Genomic DNA, 20,735 nt, shown 5'->3' with positions numbered 1-20,735 from the left:
AGAGCAGTTTGCAACTCACACAAGTCAAGACACATGCCCAGGAACATGAGAAGGGAGCTGGGGATATTAAATGAAATATGCAAACATTGCATCATTCAACCTATTGAGTTGTCATTTTGGCTTCCCCCTGTAGTGGTCGTGGTAAGTGAGGTGGTATGGTAAGGCTGTGCGTGGACATATGCGGTCTGAACGGAACATATGGGTGGACTAGTACCTCCTTCTCAGGACACTGGATCCAGTCACATCATCGCACAGACTGCTGACTTCAGCCCCTTAGATTTGAAAGTGGTGCATGAGCAAATGAAGGTGCACAAAACGTCCAAGCTGTGTGCTACTTTTCTGAGGGGTGGATGGTGCTTATGAATTTAGACACATACTCAGAACTGTCATCCGAATGCCCCGAGTATCGCAGCTGTGCAGAATCTCCTTGATTATGTGCCGCTAGACTTGGCCATTTAGGGCACCTTCCTGATGTGAGGCAGGCCTTGAAAAGAACACAATAGGCTAGAATAGTTGCTTGATATGATCCAAAAGAAGGGCCTGACAACAGGGAAGACACATGTGTCTTCTGGAGGAAAATAAATGCCAAAGACAGTGTGAAACCCAAATCAGTGCCAGTGCACACCAACAGACAGGTTCTTTTAGGATTGTGCAAGTATTTCAAGATTCATGCCAGGGTTTGTGACAATGATGGACCCCCCTGAATGTTGTTAAGACATGTGTGCTCTTCAAGTGGTGCAACGAACAAGTCAAGTCACTTTACAAAAACGAAAAGAAAGATCATTAATAGGCCGGCCGACTGTTCAGGGCTACACACCAGAAATTTGCTGTACAGAAACTGTCAATGCAAGCGTGTAGGCATTGGGGGCAAAGAGAAGTTCCATTATTAGGCACCAACCCAGGCACGTGCGTGGGCGCCTGAGAATTTTCTTCCATTCATTCTTTCATGTGGGGTGCAGCTCATAGTGCGCTCCTGAGTGGATGGTAGTGAATACCGGTCAGGAAGTCTGGCATACGCAGCCACGTTGGTTGCAACTGCGGTATACAGCCTGAATTTCCCGACGAAACGCCTCTTCTACTCACCGCAAATAAGTGACTTGGGGCCTCATTACAAGGTGGGTGGAATGGGTTTACCGGCACCGGTAATGTGCCAGTGCCGGTAAACTCATTCCACCCTATTACGAGGTTCCCTTGCGGGACTCGTACAGAACGTCTGGTCAGACCAGATGTCCTTAGCGGGCCCCGCAAGGGGACCAGGGAGCTAATAACGGGCCTGTTAATAACGGCTCCATTATTAGCTCCCTCCCCATTCCCATTGAGCCATATGGGGGCTCAAATGGGAATGGGGATGGATTTTTTCAATGAGGAATTACCGGGTCCTCCAAGGTTGGTATGAACCGGTAATTCCTCATTCAAAGAACCCGACCCGGATCCGAGTTTGGAGGCAGCCGTGGTGCTAATAGCACCACGGCTGTCTACAAACTCGTAATGAGGCCCTTGGTTTTACGGCCATACATAGTTCTGTGTACAGGACCTCTGACACTTATGGGCCTCATTACAACCCTGGCGGTAGCCGGAGTTGCATTTTTTCCGGCACCTGCGAATGGGCAAGAACCTGGTCATGCTGGGCTCGGCAGACCCGGTAATTGCCCATTTGCGGGTGCCGGAATCAAGGGCCTCCCCATCCCGCCCCATAGGGCTAAATGGGGATGGGGAGGTCGGATGCACCGGCACATGCAGAGTTGTGCCGGTGAAGCCGACGTGCTCTACTCGCGGGTGCCGTCACACCCGCCAGGAAAAACCTGGCGGGTGAGACAGCACCCGCGAGCAGAGCTCCTAGTATGGTGGTCCGGGAACTACGGTACCGGAATGCTTACCAGTACCGTAGTTCCCGGACCGCCATGTTTGTAATGAGGCCCGTGTTCCACAGATGTCCGGCATCCTTCCTGGGAATCCTCGCTAGGAACCCTGGGCTATGCCGCTATCTACGCCCACAAGCACTTCTGAAACTGGTAGCCACATCGCGTAGAACATTTATTTTCCAACCCGAAAACGAGGACACCTGAACTTCTATCCGGTGAGCCCTTCCTTCTATTAGACAAACCATGAGAAAGACACTCTTTATTCTTAAGATTCAACAGAGGCCACTGTTTCTTTTCCAGGCCTTTTTTGCCGAACGGATGCGCCAAGAAGGCTCGCCTTGAAATAATACAGTGAAGGCCGCTATAGCTAGGATTCAGATACATAAATCTTTGGAGTATTTATAGCATTTCTTCTACAGAAAGACACTCTAATAAAACAGCATATTCTGTTACTCTCTAGAAACCATGGACGTTCCACATAGACCACACCACGACAAGTAAGAATCAGAAGAGGCTATCATTCATTTGGGATTATTTTCCAATAGTGTGTTAGGTAAGTTGGTAACGTTCATTATCTGAGGTTTAAAACGTTGGGACACTTGAGTTACAGCTATTCTTGATAGCTGCATTGACAAGTTACCCTGACCTACCCCTAGAATGAGGGGACAATATATGATATGATATTTTATTTGTATCGCACTCGTACACAAGTGTTTCAGAGCACGATGAGGCAAGGGAGGGGAACAGGGGAGAACAAAACATCGATCTTACTAGGCCCAGTGACATTGAGAACGTGCAAGTGCATGGGGGAGGGGGAAAGTGCATGGAAAGGGGGAGAGTGGAAAGTGCGGAGCAGAGGAGAACAGAAAATAAATAATAATAAGTAAAATTAAAATAAAATAAATAAATAGATAGCTAAGGGAGGCAATAAACAGTGGTAGTGCAGCCAGCAAGTGGCAAGTGCCGTATTCTACGGCAGCAGACTGGGTAAGTCTGATAAGTGCAGAAGACGAAAATGTGGGAGGGGGGCTGTATGGGTACAGATACAGTCCCACGTGCAAGGGGGGGCCAGGAGGCAGTGCAGGCATGTGGCAGGGTGAGCCGGTACCTGGCCACAGGGGACAGATGGAGGCCAGGTGCACAGTGCCTGGAGAGAGCAGATCAACAGGGGAGAGGGGCAGTGAAGGCAGAAGCAAAGAGGAAGGTCTTGAGGTGCTTCCGGAATCGGAGATGGTTCTCCTCACGTTTTAGACTGGCAGGGAGGCTGTTCCAGAGGGAGGCCCTAGCCGAAGACAGATCTACCCGCAGCTCGTTTCTTTGAAAAACGACTGACCCCGAGGGAGGTAGGGGAGCGAAGAAATCGAGAGGGGAGGTATTTAAAGAGGGATAACTGAAGGTATTTTGGCCCCAGGCCCCAGAAAGCCTTGTGGACAATGCAGAGGGTTTTGAATGTAATCCTTGCAGCCACTGGGAGTCAATGGAGAGATATCAGAGCTGGAGAGATACGATCCCAGGGCTTAAGGCCAAGGACAAGTCTCGCAGTTCTGTTCTGGATTAGTTGCAGAGGGCAGAGAGTAGAGGCAGGTAGATTTAGAAAGACGCTGTTACAGTAGTCCAACCTAGAGAGAACCAGAGCTTGGGAGACTGTGAGCTTCTAGGGGAAGGACAGGAAAGGCAGAGTACCTCTGAGGAGGGGCAGTAGGAAGTTTGACTTTTTAGAGACATCAGAGATGTGGGTGGAGAAGGAAAGCGTGCAGTCAAAGATGACCCAGTGTTATTAAGCCTCGCAGGTAGGGGTAGGAGGAGGGCCAAGGGAGGCCAGCCAGAGAGTGAGGGGAAAGGATGGTGAAGGTGTGCCGATGAGGAGGATCTCAGTCGTGCTGGCATTCAGACAAAGATCATTGGCAGCACACCAATCTTGAATGGCAGTAAGGCAGCCCGAGATGAAAGAGGGAGAGGAGGTGACTGAGGGCAACCTGAAAATGAGTTGGGTCAGCGTAGCACTGGAAATTTTAGCAGAAAATGGCAATACAGTGGGCAAGAGTTGTGAGGTACTGGTGAAAAGCCAGGGCGAGAGGTTAGACCCCTGGGGAACACCACAGATGGAGAAGAAGATAGATGATAGGAAGGACCCCAATTGGACCTGGGAGGGTTGATCAGAGGGGAAAGACGTCAGCCAGACCAGAGCCAGAGCCTGGTCGGTGATACCCAGGCTATCGCGGAGACAGTTCAACAGGATTTTATGGTTGACCGTGTCGAAGGCAGAAGAGAGATCGAGTAGGATGAGGACACAGGGAATATTTGAGTCCAGGTTTGAGAGCAGATCTTCACGGATGTTCAGGAGAACAGTTTCCATACTTCTGGCTGCTCTGAAGCCAGGCTGGTGGTCATGCAGACAGCCAACAGAATTTGAATGACGTGTAACATGAGAGATGGCCAGCTTTTCCAGGAGTTTGCCAAGAAAGGGAGTAATGGAAATTGGGCGATAGTTAGCTGGACAAGAAGGATCGGCTATGAGTTTCTTAAGAAGAGGATGCACAAGGGCGTGCTTCAGAGGGGAGGGGAAAGATCCTGAGGCAAAGGAGTGGTTTTAAAAATCGGCAAGGGCCGGAGCGAGGGTATCAATGTGGTCCTTAATAGTTTTAGAGGAACAGGGATGAACCTGTTTTGACGAGGCTTTTATAGATCAGACTTTTCTAGCGACCTCGTCAGGGGAGAAAAGAAGAAAGGAGGAGAAGGAGGGTGGGGGTGCTTAGAGGGAGGTCAGCATGCACAGACTGAGAGGGGAGAGGAGGGGCAGTGTAGGAGAAAGGATGAAAAAGAAGCCCTCCATTTACTCTCAGCCACTCTACACGTATATTTAAGTGAGGCTAGATCGGAATCATACCAGGAATTGCACTTGGCTTTGGACTTGAAGCGGATCCTCATGACAGGGGCAAGAGTATCAGAGATAGAAGAGTAGAGAAGGGACAGGGTTGTGTCAGGGTATGATTCAGCCAGAAGAGTAGGGGGGGGAGAGAAGATGGCAGCGAAAGCCTCAAGTGACACACGCTTCATGGGTCAGATGTTCGAGAAGGTAGGTGGCAGTGTTGGGGTGGGCTTGGTTTGGGGGGAAGAGAGTGAAAGATGAGAGGAGAGAAGACAGAGGTCACTCCAGGAGAGAGAAGTGGTCAGAGGGATAGAGAGGGGGAGGCCAGAGGAGATCATGACATCAAGTGTGTGACCTGCAGAGTGGGTTGGGCCAGAGGGGAGGATAGAGAGGGAAACGCAGAGGTTGCGAAAGAGCCGGGATGAGGGACAGGGAGAATCAAGGTGAATGTTGAAGTCACCAAGGAGGAGGAGTTGAGTGGTTGAGGCCAGGAGGGAGGAGGAGAGGTCAGCCCACTCAGAGAGAAAAGGGGTGATTTGGCCAGGGGGCCGGTAGAGAGTAGCAACAGTAAGAGATTGGCTAGGAAGGATTGAGAGCCTGCAGACAAGGCATTCGAAAGAGGAGTAAATCTGAGTGGGAATGATAGTGGCAGAGATCCACTCAGGAAAGATCAGGGCTACGCCCCCTCCATGCCGAGTGGATCTGGGTGCAGAGAGGATCTTGTAGCCATCAGGGAGGAGAGTGTCAAAGCTCGTGACAGAGCTGGCCATGAACCATGTCTCTGTAAGACCAAGGACATCAAGGTCATGTTCTTCAAGGAGGTGGAGGTGGCAGATGTCAGAGGAGTGTTTGACAGCAGAGCAGGAGTTGAGAGTGGCAAGATGAGGAAGGTTGCCAGCCTTAAAGACCTTCGGGGGAGGGGTACAGATCAGAGGTACGCCCTGCAGAGTTGTGGAGGTAGTCTGAAGAGGGGCAGAGGAGGAGGGAAGAGCAGGCAAGGTAGCCAAGGAATGAGAGGAGGGGACAGCTGTAGAAGAAAGGAAGTTGATGAGGCGAGGGAAACGCCTATCAAAGAGGAGGAGATTGGCCTGAGGACCTTGGAGCATAACAGTGCCATTTAGGAAGATATTTAGGATGACTCTGGAGGAGTTGAAGGAAGCCATGAGGACTTCCCAACGAGTGCCACCATTTATGGGAGAGGTGGAGACAGGACAGAGCACAGAGATCATATCGGGGGGTCCATACATCCAACGAAGGAACAACAAAGAGGATTTCGGTTAGGGTCTGTCTGGAAGAGGCGCTGGTTTAGGTATCAGCGATAGGGAGACCAGGGTTTAAGGCCAACATATCCTTTTTAAACTTCTTCTTTCCAGACTTAGTGAGAAGGGAAGGACAGTTGATAGAGAAGCAGTTGGAATAGATGGGAGAGACAGAAAGCGCCATGAGTGGGAGGAGAGGAGGCAGAGGGAGGAGTAAACAAGTACAGCGGTATGGAACAGTCACTGGGCTAGTAGGTTACAATCAATGGCCAAAGTTAAATGCAAAATGCACACAGCTTTGACTTTCCAGTTAAATGCAAAATGCACACAAGTTTGACTTTCCAGTTAAATGCAAAATGCACACAGGTTTGACTTTCCAATGAAATGCAAAAGCCAAATAGGTTTGACTTTCCAGTATAGAGTTTCTGCCTATTAAATACAGAGGATGTGTATTAGAATGGTTCTGAGGTCACACTAGTGTTAAGACTAGACGCACTATGTTAAATTGCATATGCAGACCATACTGTATGCAATCATGGTTATAGTACATGGTCTCATAAATAACCAGAATACTGACTAAATGTGATTTTGTAATACGTTATTTTTAGCCATTGAATGCAATGTAATGTTTTTTATTCTTGTTTGGTTCAAGGAATATGGACTCAAATTTCTATTATATATTGTTTTCTCTCTTTAGACATTATTTGAAATTAATTTTGCCCCTGCTGAAGAGTGAAAAACTACTCGAAACGCGTTGGGGCCCCCCTTTTTTTGAAATTTGAAAATTAAAGTACTCTTCAATACCGCAACTATCAAATTGTACTGAGCATTTTTGCATATATGTATTGGTTTATTCACACGTTGAATTACACATTTATAAAGTAATATCTTTGAATTGTTCCAGAAAACACTACAGTCCACACTGTGGCTTCTCTTTTCTCACAAAAGAGAACAGAATCCATTCTGCACTGTGTAAATATCCTTTAGGCTTATACCACCAATAGTGTGCAGGGGATGCGGGATTCCTAGTTGGAAACCTTTTCTCTTTTGTACTTTTCCCAGCTTAGATATCAAGGCTGAGTTGTTTCTCCCCTGCACCTTCAACCTTGTATGACACTTATAACCTCAAATTGCTTTACACCTTCTAGACTTAAAAAGTTGTTACCATTAATTAGGTGTGCTGTAGTGTCCTTCTGCATCTCTAGATTACAGCACCCATAAGAAGTTGTGCACATACCAGGAGTGAAGAAGTGGACAGCTGATGGACTCTCCTGTCCTCCTGTACCATGATCAGAGGGCTGCATTGGCAGCATGGAGCACTATACGTGTTCAGTATATGATTGTATGCACTCATCTGAAGAGCAGAAGACAGAGGTGATGGGAGGAGAGGTGAAGTGGTAGGCAGTGTAAGAAATGAGCAAGAGAAAGCAGCATTGGCAGAACCCCAGAGAGATGGGACTAGGTTGCCCCTGAATTATCCACTGAAAAGACTATTACTTTAGGTAGAGGAAAGGTTACGCCTAGTCAGCCTAGTGCGGAGACTGGAGAAGGCTGCTCAGCAAGGTCGATACGCCCAGTCAGCCTAGTGCGGAGACTGGAGAAGGCTGCTCAGCAAGGTCGATACGCCCAGTCAGCCTAGTGCGGAGACTGGAGAAGGTTGTTCATCAAGGTCGATACGCCCAGTCAGCCTAGTGCGGAGACTGGAGAAGGCTGCTCAGCAAGGTCGATACGCCCAGTCAGCCTAGTGCGGAGACTGGAAAAGGTTGTTCATCAAGGTCGATACGCCCAGTCAGCCTAGTGCGGAGACTGGACAAGGCTGCTCAGCAAGGTCGATACGCCCAGTCAGCCTAGTGCGGAGACTGGACAAGGCTGCTCAGCAAGGCCGATACGCCCAGTCAGCCTAGTGCGGAGACTGGACAAGGCTGCTCAGCAAGGTCGATACGCCCAGTCAGCCTAGTGCGGAGACTGGACAAGGCTGCTCAGCAAGGTCGATACGCCCAGTCAGCCTAGTGCGGAGACTGGACAAGGCTGCTCAGCAAGGTCGATACGCCCAGTCAGCCTAGTGCGGAGACTGGACAAGGCTGCTCAGCAAGGTCGATACGCCCAGTCAGCCTAGTGCGGAGACTGGACAAGGCTGCTCAGCAAGGTCGATACGCCCAGTCAGCCTAGTGCGGAGACTGGACAAGGCTGCTCAGCAAGGTCGATACGCCCAGTCAGCCTAGTGCGGAGACTGGAGAAGGCTGCTCATCAAGGTCGATACGCCCAGTCAGCCTAGTGCGGAGACTGGACAAGGCTGCTCAGCAAGGTCGATACGCCCAGTCAGCCAAGTGCGGAGACTGGACAAGGCTGCTCAGCAAGGTCGATACGCCCAGTCAGCCTAGTGCGGAGACTGGAGAAGGCTGCTCAGCAAGGGAACCTGAGCATGAACAGCACCAAGGTTTAAATGCTTAGGGATTCCTGGTGGTCTGCCAAGGATAGCCCAGTGGCGAGAAGTCCTCATGCTAGAGGCAGCTGTGATGAGGCAAGTCCAGCACCGGCTGACCATTGAGCCACCTATCTTGATATCGTTGTGCTAACATGTCGTGGGAGACTTCTGTGGTCCCTTTCGTACATTGCCTGTAGTGTAGCGCTAGGAGTACGCTATACTTTCAGTAAGTGACTCAAGGTTACATTTACTGAGCAGCCCCTAAACACTGCTGCCAGGGCTTTTCTGGGAAACGTTTAACGGGGAATGTTCTCTAGAAACATTGCAAAGTGATGATGGAGCTTGGTTACCTCTCAAAGATATGCATTTGTGTACAGTTTTACAACATAACACAGCACCATTGCCTTGCGTCATTCACAGACAGAACTGGGAGACAGCATGGTGAAGGGGTGCTATCCAGTAGGCCGTAGCAAGTGGATAAGGGGGTAGTGAGGCTTTAAAATTTGGACCTAGCTCGAGAGTAGCGGAGTGCTGTACAGGGTGTTGCTAGTCAGCGTTTGGGCTGCCATCTTTTCACATTAGTGCAGTACTGTGGAGCGCTATACAGGGTGTGGGTGCCAGCGTTTGGGCTGCCATCATTTCACAGTACTGCAGGTCTCCCTTGCGACCTCTAAAAATATATATATTTTTTTTGTAATGCAAGCTCCTGGGCTGTGGCCAGCACCATGTGGCTCTTTACTTCTGGAGTGGCTGGCTTTCTTGTTCAGGCCCCTAAAAAAAAGAAGAAAAATAAGAACATGGCCAAAGTCTAACACTTTCAGGGCTGACCCTAAATAAGAAAGAATAGGAATACCAAATAATGTGTCTTTCTGGAAATCTATACAATATACAATACAATAATTGCTAGACTCATTAAAGGTTTATTTCAGGCACACTTCCAGGGGTGAGTCACTGATTTAGTCTGTTCTTAAACGCCTCAACTCAGCCTTTCATCCTTCTGAGGTCGATAAATGAGTACCAACACAGGTTCCGTGATATTGGGTGCATATTTTTTCTATATAAAGCGCTTAAGCGTAAGTGCTATATAATAACACATCATTATCATTTGGTCATGGACACCTACTTGTATTCACAGTAATTTGGTAATATGGGCCTATACACACTGAACTTAATGATACATATGGCGATCCATTCTTGTATTAAATGTACATCACATTATAGTGATATCATAACCATATTTTTCGTAGTGTACAATGCTATGTGATGCCACTTCCTGTTTTGTCAACAGGTGAAAGGTCGTGTTCCATCGCTACCCGCGATACCACTTAGGGGTGGGGTCAAATGGCATTACTTCCTGTGATGTCATCAGGGTCAAGGGTCATCTGATGTCACTTCCGCTACCCCTAGCATTTTGATGAAATGACGTCCCTGACAGAGTCTCCCACCCCTGCCCCGGCAGCTAAAATGAGCAACATTGAAAGTCTAACTTGAATGTATGAATTAAGGCGGACCTCAGGAATCGAAACGCAGTCGCCAGGCTTCACCACTGCACTATATAACCTGATGAAAAATAACTAATACCCAAAGGTCAAATGTCCTATTTCGGTGCTGCAAGTTCCGGGGAAAACATTTGTATTGGTTATTGGAGTTTAAAACATGCACACATTATAACGTTTACAAAAACACTATTAGAAGAACATAGCCTCTCTTGGTTTCGTGTGTGTGTGTTGATTTTATGGAAGGCAAATGCCATTCGTCCTGTGAAATTTGGATGGTGGTGCAAAGCCAATTTAATGAAATGTGCATATTTCACCTTGATATGCCAATTTCTGGCGATGTCACATCCCATTGCGTTTGTTGATGAGTCCCCCTACTTTAGGACTTGACCCCCGACTCACTGGGGAGATGTTGAGTTCCCGTCTGTGCATTTTACTGGGATTGAAGAGGCAGCTGAGATGTGTCTCAGACCAGGGCCTGGAGCTGATGCTCTTCACAAGGAAATGAAATTTGCACCCGCCCCCATCCCCTGTTATTCCTTCACCGACATGTTGCAAAGAGTCCCCTGCATGGAGAGATCCCTGCCCATCCTACGGGTGCCTCACAGGACACTACATGACCCCCTTTGGGTTTGGCTTCATACTTACGATCGTGGTTCCTCCTCCTTCCTCATTCCACATCCGGGTGGAGCGCGTGTGATCTCCCATCCCTTTCATTATCTGTCACTTCCTGTGACTCCTTTGGTGCTTCCATCTTATTTGGCTTTGCTGCTCGGGGTCTTGCGGAAATGACGTGGTGCTACTGTGTGAAGAACACTTGCCTGTCATGGCTACAGCTGGACTCTTCCCCGTGCGTTCCTGTCATGTGGGAGTGCGAGCAGAGTGCAGAGCACTTGCCTGCACTCTGTGTGGGGGAAAGTCTGCTCTCAGTGCCTATTGCCTCGTGAAAGTTGCCTTTCCCAAATGAATTCTGGTATTTGTATTTTCGGATGTCAAAGTAAATGTTGACACGGACGGTGCTGGCTTGAAAAGTACACAAACCATAGCAAGGTACACTTACTATGGTTTGTCTACTTTTCAAGCAATTAAAGAAATTGCGCCATTTAAAAAATATTATTTTTAACATTTCCTTTGATCGGAGTTCAACTGGCAGCTACGCCCTTTCTGAACTCTGCCTCCACAGAACTCCATGCCCCTGCCCCAAATCGGCCTTTGTGTGGTACCACTCCACATTTTTTACATTGCCACCACTGGCGACAGTCAGAGCCTAGAATCACTCTGCTTTTCCGTGGAGTGCAGCGGAGTGCAAGCAGAGCGTGGAGCAGTTGCCTGCAGTCTATTCGCAGTTTTTGTAGAGGAAAGTTTGCTCTCAGTGTCTATTGGTTTTCCATTTGGCCGATAGAATTACTCTGCTTTTCTGTGGAGTGCAGCTGAGTGCAGTAGAGTGTGGAGCAGTTGGCTGCAGTTAGCTGCAGGCTAGCAGTGACAGTAGAGACGCTAGAAGTGAGGCTGTAAATCTGCTACTTAATGACCCTCATCAAAAACATAGTGGTCGCTATTCTCAGAACATATCCATCAGGACTGTGAATTTCTAAGAATGCCCCTGACTTTGAGAAGTAAATTGAGACTGGGGGGAGGGTGCGGGGCAGACCAGTGCTCAAGCTCGCCTGTGTTGGCTTCTATGAGTGCAACCTCTGCTGCGACAGTGGTGAATCAAAATGGGTCCTCTTATAGAAACGGGGTGTTGGTGTCATTAACACCCATACAAGGTGAATATTTTTTGAAAAAACTAAATTGAAAAATACAGAAACGAAAATATTTTTCTAAATCGGAATCCGGTGAGCGGCAAACAGAACTGATTAGCCCGCCCTGAGACGATGGAAGCAGGGGGGCACGGGAGCTTATGAGGAAGCACTGAGCGGAAGGCCGGATAGAGAAGCGAGGAGGCCTCATCCTGTCGCCGAAGAGGAAGCTAAATGCAGTGAGCGGGAGCTTTCGGGGCCTTACTGACAATAGCCCCGCAAATAACTAGTGTTTCAGAGACAGCTGGACAGAATCATTTGGCCATAGAAACCACTCCCCCCCTGGAAACTTGAAAGCTCGTAAACCTCAAATATCGCTCTCTCTGCCGCCCCTATTCTGTACCCAGACACCCAAGAGGAAGTCACTGTAAATTCACCTTCCTCGCCACACCGCTCTACACCGGCGATGAGCTCAATACACCGCGCTACTGCACATTAAGAGAGGAAGTAGAAACTAGGTCTTCCCTAAAATTAGCCCCAACCACAATGATCCAACGGTACGATTCTTTAAATGGAAAACTAAATGGTCTGGGAGCTTTGTGTTCAACTCTGAATACCAAAATTATTTGTATAGAGGTCGGTATTACAGGAAAGACAGCTGGTATTGCCACTCCTAATCAAATCCATCAGGATGGAGTGCAGGTAGGTAGGTACACATCCATCGATCCCCTGTGATTACAGGAATCCTCGCGAGGGCACAGGACACACTCGTGTGCAAATAAGACGAGATCCGCTGTGAGGACACTAAGATCTTAGGAGGCCATGGCCGAGGTGACCCTCGAGGAGTCCATAAGAAACCAGGGAGAGGAATGGACTACGCCCAGCATGGAAGAGACACGCGCTTCCCCACCTGGTGAGCAACGCGCATAGCCGCTTCTTCAACCTGAAGAAAGACCAGACGCAAGAGGAGAAAAGGGCCCGAGGAGAAAGCGCCAAGTAAAGCAGGGAATCCAGCATTGCGAGCCTTAACTCCGGTGCATGATGGGGAATCAACCCTAAAATGAAAATAAGATCAGAACCAAGGAGCATGCAAGGATGTAGCGTTGCAGGTCTTGGAGGAGACGTTACCGTCAGAAGATGAAATCTTACTTGACCAAGATCTATTGACTCCAACAACCTACTTCCCCCCACCCACCCACCGCGCTCCCGACAAATTTCCAGGGCATTGACCAACCAGTGGACCAAATACGTTGGGGCCAACTTCCACAAACGGGGTGTTAGGCAGAATTATATGCAGTACCCTTTGGGAACACTACACACAATTAAGACTACAAGTGGCAGTACAAATTCACCTTTGGTACAAGCCTGTACTACACAGTAAAGTGATAGCGATGGCTGAGCAGCCAGACTTATCTCAAGAGTAAAGTGAGCAGTACCAGAAGTTACACAAAGGACAGAATTGCTATGGTTCAAACAAACACTGACTCAAGGTTTCCAAGTAAAAGAATATACATGTATTTCACTCTTCAGTTGTATAACATTACACTATTACAAGCAGTTTAAAAATCACACACTTAATACACCACACCACTCCCAATAAGTTCCAGACAAGTTAAGCTCACAAAATGAAGTAGGAGCAAAATGGCACTACAGCAATTTAAAAGGGAGGGAAAAACAAAGTTAATAGAAATTGAACCACACCAACAGGTAAGTACTCAGGGCAATTGAGCAAGAGTAACTACAGTGATAGAATCAGGTAGAAAAGGCTTAGCGCCAAAGTCAATGGGTCAAAAGTCTTTTGCCCAAGATCACACGGTTCAGGGTAGTTCACGGTAAAGTTCGTACCACGGATTCTGGACGAGGTTAGTTGGCACAAAAGTTAGTTCAAAGAGAAGAGAAGGACAAGCCTTAGGTTTGGAGAAAGATTTCAAACACTTTCACCGCGGCTGAATGAAACAAACAACTGGATTTGCACAGTACCTTAAAACGGAGAGGAAGCTGTAGCTGAGGCGGGCGTTCCTGGTAATTCCTGCAGGCTCACGGTTCCTGAAGCGACTGTCGGACTGACAAGAAGTAGGAAGACTGGAGGGTCCTGCGCTACCCAGGGAAGAAACCAGCAGCAGAGCAAAGCAACAAATAAACGGTGTGCTCCTTAAAATCCAAGCAAGGTCCAACCTTCCTGGCTATCCGGCCCACTATATCTGTGTACAGTGAATTCAACCTGAGGAGGGGTCCTGGCTTGAAGTTTGGGCAAACTCTTTGGTCCCACCAGCTCAAGGGAAGAAGTTTCCTGGAGGATCTTCTCTGTCGTTGGATTATGAAGATTCGGACCTGCAGCAGGGCTTCACCGGACGGTTCAGTCGTTGTAGGGGTCCTCTTCTTCCAGTTCCTTGTTGGTTCTTTTGTTCCAGTGGCGACTCTGCCTTTCCAGTCCCAGAGACCTGTTTTTATGCAGTTTTCCCCCATTTATACAGCCTGGCTGTCAATCATACAGCAGGATGGCTGTCCTGGCAAGGACAGTCACCCAGCCAATCAAACAGGAGTGTGACTTGGGTTACCAAGGGAACCCATGGCAGGGGTCCTAAGACCCGTCCCTCACATCCTGCCTACCCATACTTTCAAGCACCTTAAGGAGGGCTTCTCTGCAGAAGCCCGCGAAAAGACGGCGAACAAAGGGACCAAACCTGGTTTGGCGCGCAGAGTAAAACACGTGAAAGACTTTAAGAAAAAGAAATGGCAACTAAACCAAACCAGAGCCGAAATAAAATATATTTGGTCAAGCGGGTTTATGTTCGAGGCTAATATAATAGCCTTAAACAATACCACGGTTATATAAGATAACTGCGGTATGAAAAATAGGGTAGTTACCACTGCCACCAGCCAGGTCTTGATGAAAAGGGAGCGAAACAGTGCTCCAAGAGAAACAGACAAAAATGGATAAGAATTAACCCTTTCCAATATTACATTTAAGATGGGGTGTACTGGGTTTGTGGTTTAAAGAGACTACGTAAAGTTAATGGCAACTTTACATGTTTCTGGGAGACAGTAGTCAGTCCAAGCAAAATGGAGTCAGTGGGAATTCTAAAAGACAACCCTGTGTCACTGCACTGAAGGTGCTGTGTAAAGCACATAAAAATTATGCTCATGGAGTAGGTGAGGCCCCAGAGCCCAAGATCACACAAATGGTAAAAACACACACAGCAAAACACATGTAAGAGTGGGAAAAAGGCTCACACTCTTACTGGGTGAAATAAATAAACCCTAGAAATCCAGCAAAGCTGCTGAGGGACTCATTAGGTAAGGGAAATTAGCCATTTATGAGAATTCTCACTAACACGGGGTGGTAGTGAGAGTAAAAAAAGCTACTGAAATGGTGGTATCATCAAGGAATGAAGATCCGTTGGTTCCAACCTTCGACCCATTGGATCAGAGAAGGAACTTCTTGGAGTGTACGAAGCAGAAGAAAACGTTGTACAAGCAGATGGGGAGGGTCTGCGGTCCAGTTATCCCCACCAAGGGAAAGGTCTGCTACTGGAACGATTATCACTTTCTAGTGATTTAATTATGAATCAAACCAATGTGTTGGCTCCGTTCAATGACACAATCAAGAGACGTATCGCAAAGCTCTAGAGAACGTGCTTTTGCCCGTTACATCGAACATGATCCAAACTAGCTTTTCAGAAAACACTGGTTTGCTGCGCCCTTTGGGCTTTGATTTGTATGAGGGCGATAAGGCACAGTGAATTCAGAGTCCCTAAAACAAGAACTAATGCTACCAATGTCTACTTTTAATCCCACCAAGGATCGGCCTTTGAGAATCTCTTGCTCTGCAGATACTCAAGCAGGTAGAAAAGGTCATTCATCTCATCCAGAGAGGTCGATGAAAACTGGACCTGAATGGCAGGAACCTTGGCCAGAAAGACTCATTCAAATGAACTAGGAACTCATAAGTGATCGGCAGCCCTAAAGTTGGGTTCCTGGACCACAAGGGGTTTCACCCACCTATTTGGGGCAGGGCTGGAGGCTTAAGCGGATGGCAATTTCATTGCCTCTTCAGGAAAGATGGCTTTCAGAAAACCCAGTTATGGATGGCTTTCCAGTGTTGCTAATCCCGGCCACCAGAGGAGTTAAAGGGTGACCGATGCTGGGGTTACGGGTGGCTGCAGGATCAGGGAAAGATATCACACCTAATCTATTTACCCAGGCCTTTAATATAAAGTGAGATGAGAATTACTTCCAGGACGTGGGTCCATTTATATTATTGAATTCATGTTGGAACGCAGCTGGTTTGGCCGCCGATGCCTTTTTAGAGGGGGCCCTAGCAGAGATATTGGATGAAAGTTTGTCGGAACCCTGCTATAACGAGGTTAATGATTGGTGGTGATTTAAGAATAACCTGCGACCAACTTGGCAGTCAGTATCCAACGCAATTAAAGAACCACGGTGGTTCAGGGAAGGGGGGCTGTAAATGGAGTGACTTGATGGATTCAGGGGGGGTGTATCTGCTAAATCCTGTATTGTCGGGGGACTTTCCTTCACGGCCAACATCGCCCAGAATGTTGCAGCAATGTGACTGGTCCTATACTGGAATATGCTGTGGGTCTGAGGGTGCTTGAAAATAACGCCTCCAGTGACGATAACATACTAAAAGTAACATAGGACTTGCCAAACACATCTAATCCTAAAATGGAGATGACTGGAGGCAGGAATAGGATAAGGTCGACAGAAGAGGAAAATGGCTGCCCAGCGAATGAATCCTATACCAGAGGAGCGGGAAGATGCTTATATAACTATATTAAACTCGTGTCACAAAAGGGAGTCATGGTATGAAACCTATATATTTATTTAATATTTGTAAGGTGCCTATACAACAAATGGTGTTTCAAGACGCCACAAGAGAAATAAGGTGGGGGGTGGGAGACAAGGGAGAAAGATACATTAATGGTACAGCTAGGTCTTGTAACATTCGGATCGTGCAAGTGCAGTACAAGAAGTGCAAGGAACAGAGGAAGGGGGGGGCGCTCTGCACAATGTGCTAGGGTGGGAAGGGAGAGGCAGGGTAAAGAGGATAAAGTGCAAGTGCTAAGGGGAGACCAGGAAGCAAGCAAGTGCCAGGGAACGGGGTGGTGCGGGACCACACGATATGTGCCGTAAACGGGAGTGGGGGTGGAGCCCTGTAGAACTCAGAGGGAGGCAGGCAGTCACTGAGGCAGGCAGAAGGTGTTGGCAGAGGGAAGGAAGAGGAGAAAAGGAGTGTCTTGAGGAGCTTCCAGCACTAACCTAAGATGGGCAGGGAGACCATTCTAGAATTCACGAGGGAGGCGCCTGCAGAGGACAGCGATCTACCACCTACTCTCTGCTAAGAGAAGCGTCTGATCTGCAGAGAGTTGGAGCTACAAGAATGAAGGGCTCTAGCAGGGAGGCATTTAGGGAGGGGGGTTTGGATGTAGCAGGGTCCCAGGCCCCAGACAGACTTGCGGATGATGCAGAGGGTCTTGAATTTGATCCTAGCAGCACCCGGGAGCCTGTGGAGGGAAATGGGGCTGGAGAGTTGTGGTCCCTGGGCTTCAGATCAAGGATACAGTCCTACTTTGGATTAGCTGATGGGGGTGAAGGGAGGATAGATGGAGATTGAGGAAGGTGACGTTTCAGTAGCCAGGCCTATTGACAGAAACATGCCTTTCACCTACTCATTCAACAACAACAAAAATAGAATTGTGAGCTGCCCTCTGAGTGGTAGAGAAAAAGACCTCTCAAAAAGGAAAAATGTAGGGGAAAAGCTCAGACTATAATTCAGGAACTGGATAAAAGGGGATCGACATTGATTACTTCAAAAGGATTCCTAAGCAATGGTGAGAGAGAACCTTGGCTTCCAAGAACAGGGCACAACTCTGGAAATTATTCTAGCTGGGCAGACAAGCCCTCTAGCAGAAGATGTGTAGATTGCCCATTGGGTACAGGGGGGGGGCAGAGGAATGGCACTATCCACGAGGAGGGCATTCTATCATTATTATCTAAAAGGAGTGGATCAAGAGCCCCGGGAAGGGACGGCACACCAAACACCCTACAATCTGGCCCAGTAGACTGGCCAACATATTTACATTGGTTATTAAGGATCAAGAAATTCCAGCATCGCGGCAAACTGCAATAATAATTCCTATTTATAAAAGGGCCAAAGATCAATTCCCCCCAATTACAGACCCATTCCACTGCTAGATGCACCGGGGAAGCCCCCATTGCACTGCTAGAGGTGCCGGGGAAGCCCCATTGCACTGCTAGAAGCGCCGGGGAAGCCCCCATTGCACTGCTAGAGGCGCCGGGGAAGCCCCCATTGTACTGCTGCATGCGCCGGAGAAGCCCCCATTGCACTGCTAGAGGCACCGGGGAAGCCCCCATTGCACTGCTAGAGGCGCAGGGGAAGCCCCCATTGTACTGCTGCATGCGCCGGAGAAGCCCCCATTGCACTGCTAGAGGCGCCGGGGAAGCCCCCATTGCACTGCTAGAGGCACCCGGGAAGCTCCCATTGTACTGCTGGATGCTCCGGAGAAGCCCCCATTGCACTGCTAGAGGCACCGGGGAAGCCCCCATTGCACTGCTAGAGGCGCCGGGGAAGCCCCCATTGAACTCCTAGACGCGCCGGGGAAGCCCCCATTGCACTCCTAGAGGCACCGGGGAAGCCCCCATTGCACTGCTAGAGGCGCCGGGGAAGCCCCCATTGCACTGCTAGAGGCGCCGGAGAAGCCCCCCCATTGCACTGCTAGAGCCGCTGGGGAAGCCCCCATTGCACTTCTAGAGGCACCCGGGAAGCTCCCATTGTACTGCTGGATGCTCCGGAGAAGCCCCCATTGCACTGCTGCATGCACCGGAGAAGCCCCCATTGCACTGCTAGAGGTGCTGGGAAAGCCCCCATTGCACTGCTAGAGGCACCCGGGAAGCTCCCATTGTACTGCTGGATGCTCCGGAGAAGCCCCCATTGCACTGCTAGAGGCGCCGGGGAAGCTCCTATTGTACTGCTGGATGCGCCGGGGAAGCCCCCATTGCACTGCTAGAGGCGGTGGCGAAGCCCCCAGTGCACTGCTAGAAGCACCGGGGAAGCTCCCATTGTACTGCTGCATGCGCCGGAGAAGCCCCCATTGCACTGCTAGCGGTGCCGGGGAAGCCCCCATTGCACTGCTAGAGGCACCGGGGAAGCCCCCATTGCACTGCTAGAGGTGCCGGGGAAGCCCCCATTGCACTCCTAGGGGCGCCGGGGAAGCCCCCATTGCACTCCTAGAGGCACCGGGGAAGCCCCCATTGCACTGCTAGAGGCGCCGGGGAAGCCCCCATTGCACTGCTAGAGGCACCGGGGAAGCCCCCATTGCACTGCTAGAGGCACCGGGGAAGCCCCTATCGCACTGCTAGAGGCACCGTGGAAGCCCCCATTGCACTGCTGGAGGCGCCGGGGAAGCCCCCATTGCACTGCTGGAGGTGCCGGGGAAGCCCCCATTGCACTGCTAGAGGCGCCAGGGAAGCCCACATTGCACTGCTGCATGCACCGGAGAAGCCCCCATTGCACTGCTAGAGGTGCTGGGAAAGCCCCCATTGCACTGCTAGAGGCACCCGGGAAGCTCCCATTGTACTGCTGGATGCTCCGGAGAAGCCCCCATTGCACTGCTAGAGGCGCCGGGGAAGCTCCTATTGTACTGCTGGATGCGCCGGGGAAGCCCCCATTGCACTGCTAGAGGCGGTGGCGAAGCCCCCAGTGCACTGCTAGAAGCACCGGGGAAGCTCCCATTGTACTGCTGCATGCGCCGGAGAAGCCCCCATTGCACTGCTAGCGGTGCCGGGGAAGCCCCCATTGCACTGCTAGAGGCACCGGGGAAGCCCACATTGCACTGCTAGAGGTGCCGGGGAAGCCCCCATTGCACTCCTAGGGGCGCCGGGGAAGCCCCCATTGCACTCCTAGAGGCACCGGGGAAGCCCCCATTGCACTGCTAGAGGCGCCGGGGAAGCCCCCATTGCACTGCTAGAGGCACCGGGGAAGCCCCCATTGCACTGCTAGAGGCACCGGGGAAGCCCCTATCGCACTGCTAGAGGCACCGTGGAAGCCCCCATTGCACTGCTGGAGGCGCCGGGGAAGCCCCCATTGCACTGCTGGAGGTGCCGGGGAAGCCCCCATTGCACTGCTAGAGGCGCCAGGGAAGCCCACATTGCACTGTTAGAGGTGCCGGGGAAACCCCCATTGCACTGCTAGCGGTCCTGGGGAAGCCCCCATTGCACTGCTAGAGGCGGCGGGGAAGCCCACATTGCACTGCTAGAGGCGCTGGAGAAGCCCCCATTGCACTGCTAGAGGTGCTGGGGAAGCCCACATTGCACTGCTAGAGGCACCGGGGAAGGCCCCATTGCTCAGCTAGAGGTGCTGGGGAAGCCCACACATTGCACTGCTAGAGGGCAGGGAAAGCCCCCATTGCACTGCTAGCGGCGTCGGGGAAGCCCCCATTGCACTGCTAGCGGCGTCGGGGAAGCCCCCATTGCACTGCTAGCGGCGCCGGGGAAACCCCCATTGCACTGATAGAGGCGCCGGGGAAGCCCCCATTGCACTGCTAGAGGTGCTGGGGAAGCCCCCATTGCACCGCCAGAGGCACCGGGGAAGCCCCCATTGCACTGCTGGATGTGCCGGGGACGCCTCCATTGCACTGCTGGATGTGCCGGGGAAGCCCCCATTGCACTGCTAGAGGCGCTGGGGTAGCCCCCATTGCACCGCTGGATGCGCTGCGGAAGCCCCCATTGCACTGCTGCAGGCACAGTGGAAGCCCCAGTGCACTGCTGGATGCGCCGGGGAAGCCCCCATGGCACTGCTAGAGGTGCCGGGGAAGCCCCCACTGCACTGCTAGATGTGCCAGGGAAGCCCCCATTGCACTGCTTTTTCTGGATTTTGTGCATGAAATAATCTTACCAAACGCAGAGCATTTACAGCACTGGCGGGTTCCCAGGAACAGTCTTCCAGGCCATACCCTGCCCATTGAATCAGATACCACAGTTTCTGCCTTCGTCTTCTTGAGTCCAATATCTTCTTCACCTCATATTCCTCCTGACCTTCTTT

The sequence above is a fragment of the Ambystoma mexicanum genome, chromosome 11 (assembly GCF_040938575.1).
Source record: "Ambystoma mexicanum isolate Mex_15411 chromosome 11, UKY_AmexF1_1, whole genome shotgun sequence".
NCBI lineage: Eukaryota > Metazoa > Chordata > Amphibia > Caudata > Ambystomatidae > Ambystoma > Ambystoma mexicanum.
This window is presented reverse-complemented; position numbering follows the sequence as displayed.